Consider the following 18,609-nt stretch of genomic DNA (forward strand, 5'->3'; position numbering starts at 1 on the left):
TTTGTTCACACTGATTTCTTACTGTTCATCAAATGTATACCTGCCCGTACATCAATATTACTGTATTTGTTACTGATTTGTCTGAAATCTCTAGATATTTCCATGTGTTTGTCTCCAGTTGTCCTCAAGATTCTGCTATAAAGGTATCTGCTCAGAGATTTCTTCCTGTCCACATTGGCAAAATTACTATCCCCATTTTCCCCTTGTCTGTCTCCTCATCCTGCTTTGTTTTTCTTCACAGGAATGATGACGCTCTAAAATATTATTGTAAATCCAGGTTCATTTGTTATTGTCTTTATGTTACCTGTATGAGGTTGGGGAATTTGCTTGTCTTGCTTATTTCTGCATTTTTGGCGTTGAGAAAAGTACAATATCCATAGTACTTACTGGTTAAGCACAGTATTTATTGGTAGAGTAAGTGAAGAATACTAGGTTTAAATTTGAAGGGAAGGCATTGTGGATCAGCAGGTAGAATAGCTTCTCAGGATCCTTACTCGTCATATTGGCTTCCTAATTTGTGTCCCTTCTAATTCATGATTTTGATACAATATTCTGATAGAGTGCATGGGAGACAGCATATTATTATTCAAAATAGCTGGGTTCTTGCCATCCACATGGGAGACCTGGATGGAGTTCCTGAAGCCTTGGCTGCTGTTGTGAGCATTTGAGGAATGAAACAGTGCGTGGGATCTCTCTCTCTCTCTCTCTCTCTCTCTCTCTCTCTCTTTCTCTCTCTTTGTGACTCTGATATTATGTGTGTCTTTGATAATCAACTAACAAAATAAATAAATATTTTTAAAATGTTGTCATGTCTTTACTCCCCTGATAGCAATAGGAAGATTCATTCCTCTCACTGCTTTTCTGTCTGGAAGACTGGGAAGCCTTTCTTTTTAAAGTCTTCCATGATATATTTGATATAAATGCACAATTTACATATTAATCATGCCTTTGTTCCTTTCTCATTAGCCCATAACAATTAAAGTCGACAATTATTCTGTGTATTAGGAATTTTTAAGATGTCACATCAAAAGCTCCTTTAATTGAATAACTTAATAAAGTCTGGTTCCATGACAAAATCTTTTCACAGTGTATCATATTCGCTAAGCAGCACAAAAACAGACACAGGGCAACTTTTGCAATAAGAAATGTCAACTTAATAGCCAGGTGTGCTGATTGACATATTGAAAGTTGAAAGCTGTCACTTTAGGTGGCTGTTTGGTGGCGGTGACTCTGAGAACTGAGTCAGGATGGGGAAAAAGAAAAACTCAGGAATGGCTGTTGGAAGTACAGCTCAATTATCAGGTTGTCACTTAGAAGTTTCAGAATGTTAACTGGAATAGATCTCCCAACATTTTCAAAAAAAAAATTCCCTTAGAATATTTGAAGCTATGAGACTGTGTCTTTGAATTTAACTTTAAGAAACTTAGTGGCAAGGAAATGTTCTAATTTTGTACCTTGAAGAAATCTGGATTGTGAAGGGAGTGGTCGGTAGTAGGATATGTAGAAGAGGAGAAAAGTTATTAATTGTCTAGATGAGAGACAGTAGGTTAGAGAAACTGGAGTAGGGAAGAAGGAGAGGAAGAATTAGAGCAATTTTGGAGAGAAATGAAAAAAATGCTACATGCAAACAGGGAGATACAGTAACGTCAGAAATAGGTGGTAAGTGTATTCCCTATTGTCACCTTGCACCTCATGAAAATGTAGTTTGAGAATTTGCCTAAACTGGTTACTGGTGATAGTGAAATTATGATCTTGAACAAGATACAACGGTGCCTACTATGGTGTGTAGACTTGGTATAAACTATTGTTTCTACCTTTTGGGAAACTGGAATTAATTAGGAGATTGGAATAAGGACACATTTATCAGAAATGACAACAAATAAAAAAATGATTCACTATTTTCTGCCAGTAGCCAAATATTCTTAGGTTCTCTGAGGGCACAGCAGTGTTCTCTTCACAAATTGTGAAGGACACAGAAATCATGACGTGGGAAGACAGAAAGAAAGTAAATGCCAATTGACAGGTAATACAAATACCATTCAAAAGAAAGCTGATGATACTGTTTTAATATAACAGAAAGTATTATTAAAGATAAACAATTACTTCATAATAAAAGAACCATTCACTTGAAGATTTAGTACCTTTTCAAAATGTATGAGCTAAAACTCAACAGAATTGTCAGGAAGAGCTGAGAATATGCACAATCATAATTTAGGAATTTTAAACATTTCCCTGTAACACTAAATCAAAAACACTAAAAGCTAGCATGGATTAAAAAGAATTGGTAAAAGCACTTATGTAAAACTTTGAATTCTATTAGTAGAGATTATACAAACACAGGAAGCCTTAAAACTGATGAATAAAAATTATTTTTACTGTGTTCTTTATGTCAGAGGAAAGAAATTATAAGGTTGGAAGCTACTATTCATTCAAAGTTCAATACCTTTAAAAACCCAAAATCACACCTCTAGATAATTCTCAAATCAGAGAGAGGTGAGGATAGAAAGTAGTATATTCTTAAAATCTTAAGGAATAAACAAGTGTATGAGGGAAATATATAAATTTATAAATTGATATATTAGAAGTGAAAGGAGACATATTAGTGATTTCAGCTATTAAAACATAAAGGTATAAACACAGTATGTGGCCTAGCGGCTGAGGGTCCTCGCCTTGGGGGCCCCGGGATCCCATGTGGTTCTGGTCCTGGCGGCTCCACTTCCCATCCAGCTCCCTCCTTGTGGCCTGGGAAGGCAGTTGAGGACGGCCTAATGCATTGGGACACTGCACCCACGTGGGAGTCCCCGAGGAGGTTCCTGGTTCCTGGCTTCGGATCGGTGCACATCGGCCCGTTGCAGCTCACTTGGGGAGTCAATCATCGGACGGAGGATCTTCCTCTCTGTCTCTCCTCCTCTGTGTATATCTGGCTGTAATAAAATAAACAAGTCTTTACAAAAAAAAATGTTCCTCTTAAAAAAAAAAACATGAACACAGTAACAGGAAGCACAAATACAGTATAAGGAAGGAAAAAATAAGAAATATTGAAATGAAATTAAAAAAATAGAGAAGATCAGAAAAGCAGAAAGCACTTTTGGAAGAATAAAAACACATTAACACTTAGTAAACTTGATTAATTCATCAGAAAGACAAGACACACACAAAGAGAATAGGAGAGAGAGTGAGAGAGCAGACACAATATACAAAATAAAAAAGGGAGACTTACATATCAATTTCTACTGAGTAAAAGTTTAAGAATACTATGAATAGCTTCTTGATACCAGTATACTTGAAAACATGCACTCTAATTAATGTGCTTGATACACACATTGTAAGATAGTGTTCCAACTAGGAACTGAAAAATCTAATATTTAGAATGAGTCTGACTTCCTGGAATGGAAATTAATTCTTCACTCAACCAATATTAATGAACATTTGTTCTATTTAGAATTGTGCTATTGCTAACTTCTATTTTTATGAATGAAATGGATATTAAAAAATCATTACAAAAGTAGATACTTACAGTTGTTTAAAGTACTGTATAAGAAGATTAACAGTGGTTAACTTACTGGGTGAAGGGCAGATTTGCAAAGTTTACTTAAAAGAGTGACATTTAAATTGTGACTTGAATAATGAATAGAAATTATCCAGTCTAGGGCACGGTATGGGATTTAAAAACAGCAAAAGTTAAACTGTTTATCAAAGTGGTGAATGAAAAACCCACAAGAAATCATAGGGCAGAAAGGTAGGAAGGTGCTTGATTCAGTTTCAACAATTACTATGGAATATGGTACAGATTTGTCCAAAGGAAGTGTCTTAAATTCGCATGTCTCTAAAAAATGCAAACATTTTCCCTTGTTAGTGCCTTTATGCAAAAACTTAACATAAGCTGTAAAGGAAGTAGAAAAACATCATGGCAAGGAAATAAACTAACTTCATTTAGAACAGTGATTGCTTGTAGAGAGGGAGAGCTAAGGAGACGTCTTAATTCATCCTCTGGAATGGGTATTTCTCTACTGCAAGGAAATACAGAGAGTTACAATCAGGAGTAGGTTAATTTAAGTGTTGGACTTGTCCAAAATAAGGAACTTCATTTGTCAAATATACAGAGAATTCTTGAAGAGAAATTTAAGAGATGCCATTGTGAGAGAAAAAGTGCTTTTTGTCATGTTACTTAAGGTGTGATCTGTGGACAAGTTGCTGAAGATGGAGGAAAAGAAACTGGAAAGTAAGGTAACAGAATTGAAGTATCTACCACAGCTTCTTGGATTCTTAAAGTATGACCAGCAGGAATTGAGATATGCTGTAGTGGAAAACTTGTACACATTGGATTTTGAGAATTTAGTAACTCACTCCACCTACTGTTCCACAAAAAGGAACTGAAGGAAGGCAAGATAATGTTGAGTTGATGTATAATCTAGTTGGCTGGGCCCTTGACAATCCATGTCACAGTACCTTGGTGTGATTTCAAGCTCCAGCTCCTGAAACCTTTGTCATTCCTGCCAGTGCAGATGCCGGAGTCGCAGTTTATGACTCAAGGAGCTGGGCTTCTGTCAGCTAAGTGAGAGATCTGCATGGAGTTCCCAGCTCCCATTTTGTACTCAGTCCAGGAACCTGGAGCCTCATCCAGTTCTCCCACATAGGTGCAGGGTCCCAAGTCTTTAGGCTGTCCTCGACTGCTTTCCCAGGCCACAAGCAGGGAGTTGGATGGGAAATGGAGCTGCCAGGATTAGAAATATCCATATAGGATCCTGGCTTGGTCAGGGCAAGGACTTTAGTTGCTAGGCCATCGCGCCAGGCCCAATCTTCAGAGCATTTTAACCTGTATGCGTATTAAAGAGAAACAGATAGATACTGTTGATTTTTATGAGCTCTGTAAAATATTCTAAGAAACTATTAATCAATTTGGCCCTGAATGTATGAAAAACATGATTGATGAAAGTATTAATAGGCTATTCTCAAATTATCCTTGTGTTTATTTTCAGTTACTAAGCTTGAATATTAGAGTTGGAAAGACTATCTTTAAAGATAGATTTCATAGTAAAGAACACATTAAAAAAAATTCCGTTTGGAGTCCTTGTTGCTATCAGTCCTGATTTAGAGGGTTTAGAGAATAAACAAAGAACTGGGGTGAAGAAGCTCACGTCTCCAACATGATAGCATTGATAATGTACTTATATAACTGTCTTCCTTAGGTTTGGTTTCATAAAATTGTCTTATTTTTCTTCAGAATAGGCTAGTTAACGTTGGACTGAGAGTTTGGCACATGTGAACCTGTGATTTACAGGGCAATTTTTCTCATCAAACCCTGGGCAGAACCATTTATTTTAAAACCAATATTTATTTTACAATGGGAAGATGGAGCAGATTAAAGGAACATAAAACCATGATAAATCACCCAATCTTTATCCCATAGAAAATCTCTTAAATGGCTCTTACAGTAATGACAGTAAAAAAATGTCTCATGGACTGTGTGTTTGTGTGTAGATTTTTTTGCATGTAATATAGTCCTGTAGATTAAAATTTAATTGATGAAAAATTAATAATACTTCATACATGGTGTTTATGATTATTTTCAAAAACAGGTACAGTATTATTTTTTCTTAGCTCTGTTTCCAAGTCTTGCTCATGAATAATAAGGGATCTAGTTGAAATTTCTTAGTTGCTTAAAATTAAAGATCTAAGAAATATATTTCAAGTAGTTTTGTCTAACAACAATTTTTTCGTTAAATGCATAACAATATCTAAACTTATTTATTATAAACAATGTTGTGCAATATTGTTAAGAGAAGACTTTATGACATCACATTTTTTTACTTAGTTCTGATTTATGTCTAAGGTTTTGATAATTTTTGTAGTTAATATTGGAGCAATGTTTCTCTAATAGTAATTTTTACTAGTAGTCTAAAGATACTAAAGTAGTAAAATGTAGAACCTTTGGACTGATTAAAATAATGAAGGGGAAAACCGGTTGCAATAGAAGAGGTCTGCTTATAGTCATGTTGAATTTTACAGAATGGGCTGTCCTTGTTCCATTGTAGAATAGATGTCTGGATTCTGTCTATAGTTAGTTACAGTCTTTAGGTCAGGAGTCAGAAATTCCATGAACAGGACCAAGGTGTGAAAACAGTTGGCCTTCTGTTACACAGCCGCAACTAAGGAACTCCCGGTATTACGTGGAAGCAGCATTAGACAATATGTGCGTGGACGAGTCGATGCACACCCTATGACCCAGCAGTTCTATGTATCAGAACGTTTCTTATGGAAATAATCACAAGTTTTGGCAAAAAGGTGATGTTAAAGTATGCGTCATGGTATTACTTAGACATAGAAAGCTGTTTATGAGCCTTTGTTAATGAAAACCAACATGGAAGAATTTAAGGTGTGAGTTTACTTTACTATAATGTATATTAGGTGGACAGTGTGGATTACCAATAATTGACTGGCTTGTATCTGTTTTTTAAAGAAGATTTTGTACTGCTAACCTAAAGTTTTTACATAGACACTGAAAAATTACTCACCCATACAATTCTGGTGAAAAAAAGAATGTATTTTTAATTTTATTTTTCATATGATCATTTGGAACATTGAGTGTATTTTAATTCACAGGAGAAAAATAATGTTGCTGTCTTAGAACAGCAAAAGGGCCTGGCATTCAAATTGTAGTTACTTACAGATGGTAAGTAAAGGTAGAAAGGTAGAAAAGGTAGAAAAGAATGCACATGTAATAGTTTTTGGAAGAGCCAAGACCTCCTATGAGGGAGTTGGAGTGTTGCTATTTTATTGGCAGGGCCATTCCCGTTATGGCAATGGATACAGGGAGCTTCAGCCAATACGTATTGTCTGTTCTCTCCCATTGGTGACTCTATTTCCCCTGATGCCATTTAACATTTAATTCATCAAATGAGTTCCTCTTGTTTGGATTCCTTACATGTCAGATTGCTGCCTGATTAGGATTTGGCTTTACATGGAGGATGTCTACAGGAAGGGAGTGAAGAACTGGTCGTTCTGACATTTGTGCAACAATAACATGGTTATTGCAAATTATAGACTACTGCTTTGACATTCTGTATTTATACATTGGTTTTTGTCAAACGAAGCCTCGGATCAGCTCCAATTAACCATATCTATTTGAGTAAGGGGGGTGGGGGAATGCTGTAAAGTTGGCAGTGTCCAAATGCAAAAATGGTTAAGAATGCCTCCCTTTCCCCCACACCTATATAAGTTATATTTATAATCATGGAGAAGGATGTGACCTACAGAAACATTCTTATTGGCTTATGTTGGTATTTGCCTTATACAGTCAGTCATGTTTTGTCAGCCTTTGGTCTCTTATTGGCTGGAGGTTTAGCTGCTATGATTAACTGAATGTCAGTTGTTCCATTATAGAGGAATACTCTTAGGATCAGTTAAATTCCTCTAGGGTACAGTTTCCTATGAACAGAGGCAGCTTTGGGCCAAAATTTATCATTCATATATGGAGGCCAGTTTGATCCAATTTATTGGGGTTCGGTAGTTCCTTTGAGTCCATCCTCTGAAAAATGGATTCCATGCCATGCCTGAGAGCACCACAGCTAAGTGTGGCAGTATCTTCTGAAACGAACTGCAGAAAGCATCTGTGACCTATGACTGGGCCTGAAGAGAGCCAGCTTCCTGCCCTCCCTTAGACAGCATTCTGCATTTCTGTGCGGAGGGAAGCTTGAGTCTTTTCCTCTTTGAAACTGCCCTTTCCCAACTCTATAGTGCTTTGACTTCTTGCATTCCTGGTTTGCCCTGATTTCCTGTCACCTAGAAAAAATACAAAAATACAGTGGAGAGAGATGGATACACAAGAGACTTTTTTTTCCCACTAGTATTGGAGTTTTCCTCAGATGACACTGATTTCCATTGTAAAGGGCACTCTGCTTTGGAACAGATCTTGGGAGAAGGAGTCCTTCAGGCCAGCTGCGGGGCTTGGATCCCCTTGTCTCAGCAACTGAGAATGGCATTTCTGTGAAACAGGGATATATACCTGATGTTGGGCACTTCTCAGCGTGACAGCCTGACAAAAAGCAGTAGATGTTTCTCTACCTCAGAGAGAGAGGGGGGTGGGGAAAGAGAGCTTTTGTGAGTTCACGTGTTTTCTTTTTTTTTTTTTAAGATCTATTTATTTTTTATTGAAAGACAGATTTATGGAGAGAAAGACAGAGAAAAATCTTCCTTACACTGATACATTCCCCAAGTGGCCACAATGGGCCGAAGAGGAGTTAATCCAAAGCCAGGAGCCAGGAGCTTCCTCCAGGTCTTCCACGCGGGTGCAGGGTCCCAGATCTTTGGGCCATCCTAAACTGCTTTCCCAGGTCATAAGCAGGGAGCTGGATGGGAAGTGGAGTAGCCAGAACATGCACTGGCATCCATATGGGATCCAGGCATACGCAAAGCGAAGACTTTAGCTGCTAGGCCATCACACCCGGCCAACACATGTTTTCTTTCTTTTTTTTCTTTTTTTTATTTTTTTATTAATTATTTTGCATTATGTGACAGTTTCATAGGCTCTTGGAATCCCCCCACCCCTCCCCACGCCCTTCCCCCCTGGTGGATTCCTCCACCTTATTGCAGTATTACAGTTCAAAAACACATGTTTTTTTTTTTAAAGATTTATTTATTTTTATTACAAAGTCAGATATACAGAGAGAGGAGGAGAGACAGAGAAGAAGATCTTCCGTCCGATGATGCACCCCCCAAGTGAGCCACAACGGGCCAGTGTGCGCCGATCTGAAGCTGGGAACCTCCTCCAGGTCTCCGACACGGGTACAGGGTCCCAAAGCCTTGGGCCGTCCTCAACTGCCTTTCCAGGCCACAAGCAGGGAGCTGGATGGGAAGTGGAGCTGCCTGGATTAGAATCGGAGTCCATATGGGATCCTGGGGTGTTCAAGGCGAGGACTTTAGCCTCCAGGCCATGCCTCCGGGCCCAAAAACACATGTTTTCTTAATCAGATTCTGTGAAGACATTTCGCTACATTTTGATACAAATGTTCCAACCAAATGTCAGCAATGATTTCTGCTTCCTTTGGTGCTGCACCAGTAAAAATGATGGGGGTCTCCGTTAGAGAAAATAAAGAGGCCTATGTATCTGGCACTACTGTGTTAAATAAAAAATGTTTTCCCAATAGGAAAAAGTTTCAGCTCTAATGCAAAGATCATTCCTAACAAGAAGCCCTATGTCAGCTTCTGTTTCATGAATTAACATGAGTCTGTGGAATTTACATTTCCTACAAAATATTTGCACATTTTCCCTTCTCGGAAGGAGCAAAAAGATCCCAGTTCAAGCCACATTCTTTGGTCACGTTGGGGATTGATAAGGGATAAAAGTTCTTGGTATTTGAAGAAATCTCCAAAGCAATTGGTAAAACTGTTTACGGAACTTGAGGTTCTGTATCTTGAAAGACCTTTAGGTATGAAAGCTGAGAAAACTTCATTCAACACATGTTGACTAGATCTTTTTGCTTAGTAAAATACTTAAGTCATTTTAAAAGATGAGGCAAATATATTTTGTCTTCATTAATGAAATATGTCATGAACCATAAAGTTGTGGAATGTTACAAAGAAAAAATAATCTTCCATTTATTTCTTTGTTTTTTTTGTATTAAAAAAAAGAAATCTTACCCTCCTTGAGTTCATGCTAACATTTTTATACATTTTTATGCTGTGTATTTAGATGTTTACATGAGAGGAATTCAGCTTATAAATAAATTTGAGTGTGGCCAGCAAGCAAAATAATTAATTTTAGAAAATTCTCATTCACCAGACATGGTGAGCCTAGAACAAAATGATTCATTTGCTGTATAGGCAACAATGTATGTTAGAAAAAACTCAGGAGATAATTATCTCAAAAAAGGAAAAATGAATTAAGATCAATAATTTAATTTAGATTTGACTTAACTAAGTTCTTTGGCATGGTTCATAATTTTTGAATGAATAGATCCTTAACATCTTACATCTGGTGCCCTAGATTTGTATTGATTTGCTGTAACCTATTCCTCATATAACAGAAGGAATAGCGTAGCTGAAACATGTAATAAAAATGCATCGTGTAATTCTGCAGATGTTAAACAGAGCATGACAACCCACCTATGTTATTTACTCTTGTTCTTCAGAACTGCTTTTTCTTGGATAAATAATTGTATAAATCAGAAGAGAAATAAGTAGTAAATGAATGATGACTTAGAGAGCAAGTTCATGAAGTTCTAATCTAGTTAATAGATTCGTTCTGCATTACTTAATTTCTTATTAAAAAATGGAATCCTTGATGTACTATGTATAGTGTATATTTATTTTGTGGAAAATTATTAATTTTTAATGAAACTAAATGGCTTCTTGGACAGGAGACCCTGACTGTTAATCAAGAGGCAAGTGACTGGCTTTCACGTTTGTTAATTATTTAAGAAAGTTCAATTGTAAGGTACAAAATAGTAAAAAGCAAAGCACAAGAAAGTTGTTTTCAAAAGATTTATTCATTTGCAAGAAAGAATGAAAACAGAGAGAGAGAAAGAAGGGGAGAGTAAGAGGTTTTTCCATTCTCTAATTCACTACCTTATTAGCATCAGCAGCCAGTTGTGGGTGAGGCTGAAACCAAGAACCAGGAACTCCATCCTCTTCGCTAACATGGGTCTCAGAGACCCAAACACCTGGGCCGTCTTCCACTGCTTTCTTGCATGTACTACCAGAATGTGAGATTGGAGATAGAGCAGCTGGGACAGGAATCAACACTCGGATATGGATGACCAACATCGGAAGCAGTGGGTTTACCTGCTTAACATTGGCCTGGAAAGAAAGTTTTTATAAGGGAGTTTGTATGCACATTTAGTACCATGCTCATTAATTTATTCAAAGCATATTTCATATGTACCACATGTGGTTATACTGATGATTCTGTAATGAACAAGGTGAAGCAGCCCCATCATGGTGAAGCTCACACAGCGATGAGTAAAGCAGAAGTTTACCACTAGTGAAAATATGTGCAGAGTTCAGTTTTGCTGTAATCGCGTCAGTTAGGATACTTTAGAATGATCACAACTGGATCAGGGATGTGGGATCCCAAATGAGCATGTATTTGAGTCCTGACTGCTGTACTTACAATCCAATTCCCTGCCAATATGCTAAGGAAAACAGTGGAAGATGGCCGAGTGCTTGGGCCCTTCACATTCATATTGGAAACCCAGATCATCTTCCAAGCTCCTGATTCTGGCCAGGCTTTTCTTTCTTTCTTCTTCTTTTTTTAAAATTTGTTTTCTTTTTTAATATTGATTACATAGTTGTGAGGGATGGATGGCCATGTGGTCCTGTGATTTGGTGAGAAGGGTCTGGTATAGGGGAAGGTGGGTGGGACAAATGCTTCAATTTTTTTTTTTCTCCTGGATCTGCAGGAGAGGATGTGGTGGCTATGCCTTGTTGTGAAACTACATTAGCACCCAGGGATGGGGGATGGTCATTTGATGATATCTCAGACACCCTGATATGGGTGTTAACTGAGTGGTCTTGATAGGCCCCAAGACATTGTCAACTTTGTTGAGAAAGTTGAGAAAATCTTTCCAAGTTCTGTTGGTTGAAAAAGTCCGCCTTAGTGCATCCACAGACCCAAGAACCTGCTACAAAGTTTGGCTAGGAAAATTGTCCAACCTGTTCCGCTTTCCATCCTCTGACAAGGTAGTGGATGCCCCTTGCTGGCCTATATGACCTGGTGGTCATGTCCTCCATGTGTATTTGGACATGCTGTCCACTGTACAGGTGTCAACAACTGAGGAGGCCCAGTCCCAATATATGCACTCCAAAGTTGGACTACACATCCTTCTATTTTTCCTGTGGCCAGGGTCTGAGTCTAGCAGTCTAGTCAGGTGGTCCCACAAGACACCTTGCTTGGAGTGACCTGAATTTACTCTTCAGTGCACCAGCCAGCACAGGGTTAGATGCATTCTGTCACCTGCACCAGCCAGTGTACATACCAGTGGATGCAGGTTGGTCATTTCTGCCTGAGCCCTGTATCTCATAGGAACTGACAGGTGCTATGGCCCAGCCCAGCCCAGCCAGCTCACCAAAGAGTTGGTCTTCATGTATAACAGTGGGTGCTGTGGCCTTGTTGGGGTGACTCCCAATAACCCCTGCCCTGGTTTTTGTGTGTGCCAGCATTTGCTGTGGCTTAACCCGACCCATCCCACATCCTGCCTGGCTCTCATGCACAGCTGTGGGTGCTGTGGCTTAGCTCAGCCCAGTCTGCCCCATTTCCAGCTCTTACACATGCTGACAGATGCTGTGACCTTATCCAGGCTAGCCCACCCCCAGGTCTGGTTCTCCTGCTCATCAGTGGAAAATTAAGGTTAGCAGGGGAATGCCCACGGTTATCTTGTCAGGCATGCTCCCACCCCTGGATCTTGTACCTGCCAGGGGTACTGTAATCAGGCCTTACATGACTTGCGCTCAGTTCTGACACTTGTCAGCTAACCCTATGGCCTCACCCAGCTGGCCCACACTCTTTATGGCTCTCATGTGTTCCAGAAGGTGCAGCTGCCTACCCCAGCTTGGTCCATCCCCAGTGACAGCTCTCATGCTCACCCTTGGAAGCATAGCCCAGCAGAAGAGTCCTGGAGGTTCTCCTACTAGGCCTGCTCCCAGCCCTGAGTCTTGTGTGTGCCAGCGTGTGCTGTGGCCATCTATGGCCTGCCCCTAGTCTCAGCATTTGGCAGTTGGTGCTACAACCTGGCTCAGACCAACCCGCCCCCAGTCCAGCTGTTACCAGCAGATGCAGCAGCCTAGCCTAGCCAAGCCCACTCCCAATAGCAGCACTGATGAACTGGCTGGTGCTGCAGTTCAAATGTGCCCAATCTGCACCTAATTCTCACTTGTGCCAGTGCATATTGTGAACTGGTCCAGCCCAACCCATCCCCAGACATGGCCACACATATGCCAATGGGTACTGCAGCCAACTTGGTCTAGCCTGCCCCCAGCCCCAACTCTTCCACTCACCAGCAGAAGCTGTGACCTAGCAGGGGAGTTCTCCAAGTTCTCTTACCAGGCCCTTTGTCAGTAATGGATTTTGTGTGTGCAAGTGGACACTGTTGCCCAGACTAACATGGCTGCCCCCAGTCCTGGCACTCACCAGGTGAGTGCTGTGGCCTAGCCTGACTGACCCACACTCATTCTGGCTCTCACTGATGGGTGTTACAATCTTGCACAACCTGTTCCACCCCCAGATCCAGCTCTCATGTGACCTGGCAGGTGCTATAGCTTAGCCTGGCCTGTCCCACACCTATTCTGTTTGTGTGGCTTTTCAAATATATCTCTTTTTTGAAAAATAGCATTTGTTTACTTATTATTTGAACACTTACCACAATTTTCATTGCACACATATTACATTAAATTTTTTTCCAAAAAATTGCATTTCCTTGTTGGGAAAATGAGGGACTGAGACACACACACACACACAGAGAGAGAGAGAGAGAGAGAGAGAGAGAGAGAGAGAGAGAGAGAGAATATTTCCTATTTGCTAGCTCCCTTCTTGGTTGCTTCTCAGAACTGTTACCCACTAGATCAAAACTAGGATCCTGGAACTCAGCCCAGTTCTCTCATATGGGTGACAGGGAGTTAACTGCTTTTTAGCCATCATTGCTGGAATCTGAAATCAGAAATGAGTATGGAACTTCAATTCATGCACCATACTATGTAAGCATCTTAACCACTAGGCCAAACATCTGCCTCTACTTTTTGATTCTTAATGTTTAGTTTATTCTTAGACATATATACCTGAATTATCTTTGTATTGATTTTTTTCTCTAGATTTGTAACAGTCTTGGGAATGAGTGAATGAATGTGTTTTGAAAATTTTGTTCTACAATGCTATAGGAAAAATATGTGGCTTGAGATATTACATATTACTTCACTAAATAATGGCTGGGGAATTTATTTTTTCCCTACTTCAGTTTTTTTTTTTCAAATTATGATATCTAGTTCTTTTTTAAAAAAATATTTATTTATTTGAAAGTCAAAGTTACAGAGAAAGAAGGAGAGCCATTTGGAGAGATCCATCCACGAATTCACTTCCCAAATGACTACAAGGATCTGGACTAGTCCAGGACAGGCCACGAGCCAGGAGCACTTCCCAGTATGCCACATGGGCACAGTGGCCCAGGAACTCAGGCCGTCCTCTGCTGCTTTCCCAGGCACAGCACTCGGGAGCTGGATCAGAAGTAGGATTGCATGCTCTACCAGTGGTGGACACTTTGTTTTTTAACCTACTCCTTTTTGCTTGATTCATCCCCACATAGTGCCAGATAAAGCACTGGGTTCCATGAAGCCCAGTGCTTCCTGGTATATACTTCCTTGTCAATACATCATACTTTGCTCATTATGTATTTTTGAAAGTCCTTGTGTCATCAAGAGGCTCTGGAAAAGCTGTTTCAAAGAGGTGAGAATTATCATTCTGTTGTGTTTGGAAGGCAATGTTCTGCATGACAGAAAGTGTTTCCCATGGATCAGGCACAAGAAGTCACTTTCTCAGATGTACTTAGAACAAAGAGTATTATTAACAGATGTTCACCAGAAAGCAAGCTCTGTGGTGCCCCTACTGGGTTAAGCCCTTGCTTGGTATACCTACATTAGACTGCTGGCTCCTGTCACAGCTTCTCTGCTTCCTATCCAGCTTTCAGCTAATGTTGTTGGCAAAGCAGCAGATGATGGCATAAGAACTTGAGTCCTGGCTACCTATGTGTAAGACCCAGGTAGCGTTTCTGGCTCTGGGCTTCAACCTGGCCCAGCCTCGGCTGTTACAAAGCCATTTGAGGAGTGAACCAGCAGGTAGAATATTTCTCTGTGCCTGTTTGTTTTTTGCATAAGCAAATGAATCTTAAAAAGAAATAGTTGTGGGTTCGCTTCAGCAGCACATATACTAAAATTGGAATGATACAGAGAAGATTAGCATGGGCCCTGCGCAAGGATGACACGCAAATTCATGAAGTATTCCATTAAAAAAAAAGACTTGCTACTGAACATCTTTTCACCAGGCCATCTATAATACCCATCCTCTTGGGAGGTTTTTGTTGTTATTGTTATATTCTCTTCTGCATGAACTTGACCATTCATTAGTCTCCCACTTCCTCAAAATTGTCTTACTGCTTGAGGCAGATTCATCTTAGAATTTAGAGCTTATATTACAGACTTAGTCTGGGGTCACCTATCATTTGTAAATCTATTGGCTAGATGATTACTTCTCTAAGAATTAACCTACTCTTCCTTAAAGTACAGGGGGAAAACTTATTTTTATTTTCTTATTTTTAAAGTATTATGAAAATTATCAGATAAATTACATGTCAAGTGCTTTGCACAAAGTAAGTGCCTCTGTCATTATTTTCCTTGCTTCCCCTCTAGAAAGCTGCTGCTATGGCTCACTTCTGCTGGTATAACCAGTGAGCCAGAGGCCTCAACACATATAATGGTTTAACTCAATGAGGAGACTTTACAAAGTTCGTGGAAAATGGAACTAGCAGGTGGATTTGTTTTGGTGTGAATTTTTTTTTAAACCATGTATATGGAAAGTCTTCAAAGAGTTTGTAAAAAAGACAGATTACTAACAAACTGCAACAATTTCATTTTTTGTAGTCAAGTAAGTGTAAATTCAGTTTCATATTTGCATGGAATGTTTGAAGTACCTTCTTATTTTTGCACAGGTGTGGCAATTTGGAATTGTTTCCAAGTCGTTTGTTTTTCTATGTCCACTCCTACTTCATTCAGCATCTAGGACCTATGCTTTGTTTGGTTTGGTTGTCTTAGATTTGACCCATTCTGCCTTTTAGTGTTTGCCCTATTGGGTCTTCAATTCTCCTGGTGCCTGCATTTCTGTGATCTTACCTCTTTGGACCTTGTCTGGGAATCCAATGTACTCATTTCATTCTGGTCAAGATTTCTTTCAATAGGTTTATTACAGATTGCTGCAGCTGCAATCAATGTTTACAATCTGATGACAAGTTGGAGATTAAGGCTTGTCATCACTATTTAATTAACTTCAAATTAAGCAGTTTCTGGCCTCATTCCATGCCCTTCAACGAGCCCATCAGAGCTACTAAAACAGTGCTATGAATCCTATTAGAGTAGCTGGAGCTGGCTTAGCAGCCCTTATAGAAGCCATATTTCATACTTATTCATTTGCCCAAGTCTAAGATAGGTAGCAATCCAAAGGAAATATAAAAGGAGTGCAAGGAAGGAAGACACTTCTGTAGTTCTAGGAAGCATGTCGTGTTCCTGTGGTAAAGGAGGTAAATTAAGGAGCCAGTGCCATGGTATAACTGGCTAAGCCTCTGCCTGTGACACCAGCATCTCATATGCCAGTTTGTTTTTTCCAGCTGCTCTACTTTTGATTCAGCTCTCTACTTTTGCTTGGGAAGGCAGTGGGAGATAGCCCAAATCCTTGGGCCCTTGCACTCATGTAGGAGACCCAATGTAAGCTCCAGGCTCCCAACTTTGGATTGGCTGAGCTCTGACTGTTGCTGCCATTTCAAGAGTGAATCAGTGGATGGAAGATCTCGCTGTGTCTGTCTCTCTTAATCCTGTAACTCTACCCTTCTAATAAAAACAAAGTAAATTCTTAAAACACATTCACCAACTCTTTTTAAGAAGGAGATAAGTAAAAAAATCACAATAAGAGAAAATATCCTGTTCCTAATATTTAAAGAACATGTTCTAGTTGGTGTTTTTATTAAGATAAAGAGAATCAATTTAAAATATTTCATAGATACAACTCTAAAAAGATAACCATACATACTTTCCCCCCTCCCTTGCTCAATCCTCCCTCCTTCTTTTCTTTGTTAATTTCTTGCAATAATATTGTAGTATGGTTTATATTCATAAACTTAATGTACTGGTAACCATTTGTGATCTTTTTGACTTATTGAACATTTTAATTTTAGTGTAAAAGTTTTATTTACTTGAGCGGTAGAGTGATAGAGTGAGTGAATGAGATAGCTTGCAGTATCTGGGACTATGAGAGGCCAAACCCAGGAGCCTGGAGTTCTAGCTGAGTCTTTGACATGTGTGGCAGAGACACAAGTACTTGGGCTATCCTCTGCTGCTTTCCTAAGTGTATTAACCTTTAGCTAGATCACAAGCAGAGCTGCTGCGATACAAACACACACTGCAAGACTGGATGCCAGCAGTGTTGCAAGAGGTGGTTAAGTCACAACACCATTGCTTATAATGATGCCCAACAACATTTTTATTATTGCAGAGTTAGTATGCATCAATGTAAAATTATAAATGGTAGTTTTAAAAAAGAAGAAAATAAAAATCACTCAAATTGCAACTTCCACACCTGTGTTTGAGGCTTATTTGAGTTGTGCCATCTGGTAGGCACTAGCCACAAGTGACTGTTAAGCATTTAAAATGTAGCAAGAGTGGGTTGAGATGTTCTGTAAGTGTGAACTACATACCAGACTGCCAAGACTTAGTATGGAAAAGCAGCGTTTATATCTTCTAACTAGGGTTTGAAGGAGAGTTTAATGAAGGTATTATTGACAGAGTTGTGGGCAGTGTTCAAGTAACTCATAATGATGAAGAAGAGGGATAAGATGGGGAACAAAGAGAAAACTTTTTTCCACTCTCTGAACCATTGCTTCTATCTGCAGTTGTCTTGGCCCAATGTCCCAACATGAGAGGAAATGGAAGCTGCATCTGTAGAGCTGTGCTGAGGAGAGACAATCAGCTTTGCTGAGAATGGATGGGAAGCAGGGGGCAGAGGACAACCAGTATACCAACGCTGACATTTGCTCTCTGGAATAATACTGGTTTGCTCACCTGTACAGTGCACACAATGAAACCTACCTTGAAAACCTGGAAAGGAAATAAACAAAGGAGAACACTTAGCATAATATTTTCTTTACTTGTTTTTTCATCAGTGATTTATCAGAAGCTCTTGTAATTTTCTATCAGCATTTTTGTTTAAATTTCCGTTAAAAAGAGCTTTTACTTATGTGAAAGAACCAGAGACAGAAAAAAATCTTTCATCCATAATTGGTTCTTTGCCCAAATGCCTCCGATTGCCAACAGTGGGTTCGGCCAAAACTGAGAGCTGAAAGCTCCGGCCAGTTCTCTCATGTAGATGGCAGCGGTCCAAGTGCTTGAACAATGACCTCTGACCTTGCATCATTTCTGTGCATTAGCAGGAAGCTGGAATCAAAAGTGGAGCTGGAACTTGAACCTAAGTACTCTAACTTAGGACATGGGCATCCCATGCAGGGTTCTCACCTCTGCGTCAAACAAGTTAGAACAAGTTCTTTCCATTTTATCCATTTACCATTTCCTATAAGTGGAGTAGAGAAACTTAACCTGATATTTAGACTTAAAAGTTCTGCACACCCTAGTGAGGTGGATGCTTACGTTCTGAATTTTGAATACCAAGCCCTTGTACTTTGCTAGAAATCCATAGAATTTTTCACATAGTTGGATAATTAGGCCACATGCTGTTGGCTCTACTCAAAAATGGTCATTTAAGTGTCCTTTTATTATTTTTGGCATCCACTGGGCAATTTAAATAGCCACTACCAGTGTGGTTGCTATGTGTTCTTTTAAAAATGCTGAAATGGAACAGTTTAATAA

At 39.4% G+C, this 18,609-nt stretch overlaps 1 long non-coding RNA gene and 1 other non-coding gene across 2 annotated transcripts in view; both read left to right on the top strand.

Moving 5' to 3' along the window:
* LOC131482873 (uncharacterized) overlaps window positions 1-18,609 on the top strand; it is a 363,322-nt gene that overhangs the window by 265,785 nt on the left and 78,928 nt on the right. The gene's annotated exons all lie outside the window — the stretch shown is intronic.
* On the top strand, window positions 14,890-14,994 carry LOC118760336 (U6 spliceosomal RNA). The gene has a single exon (XR_004996724.1). It is a non-coding gene; the product is annotated as a U6 spliceosomal RNA (small nuclear RNA).

Source organism: Ochotona princeps, chromosome 21 (assembly GCF_030435755.1).
Source record: "Ochotona princeps isolate mOchPri1 chromosome 21, mOchPri1.hap1, whole genome shotgun sequence".
NCBI lineage: Eukaryota > Metazoa > Chordata > Mammalia > Lagomorpha > Ochotonidae > Ochotona > Ochotona princeps.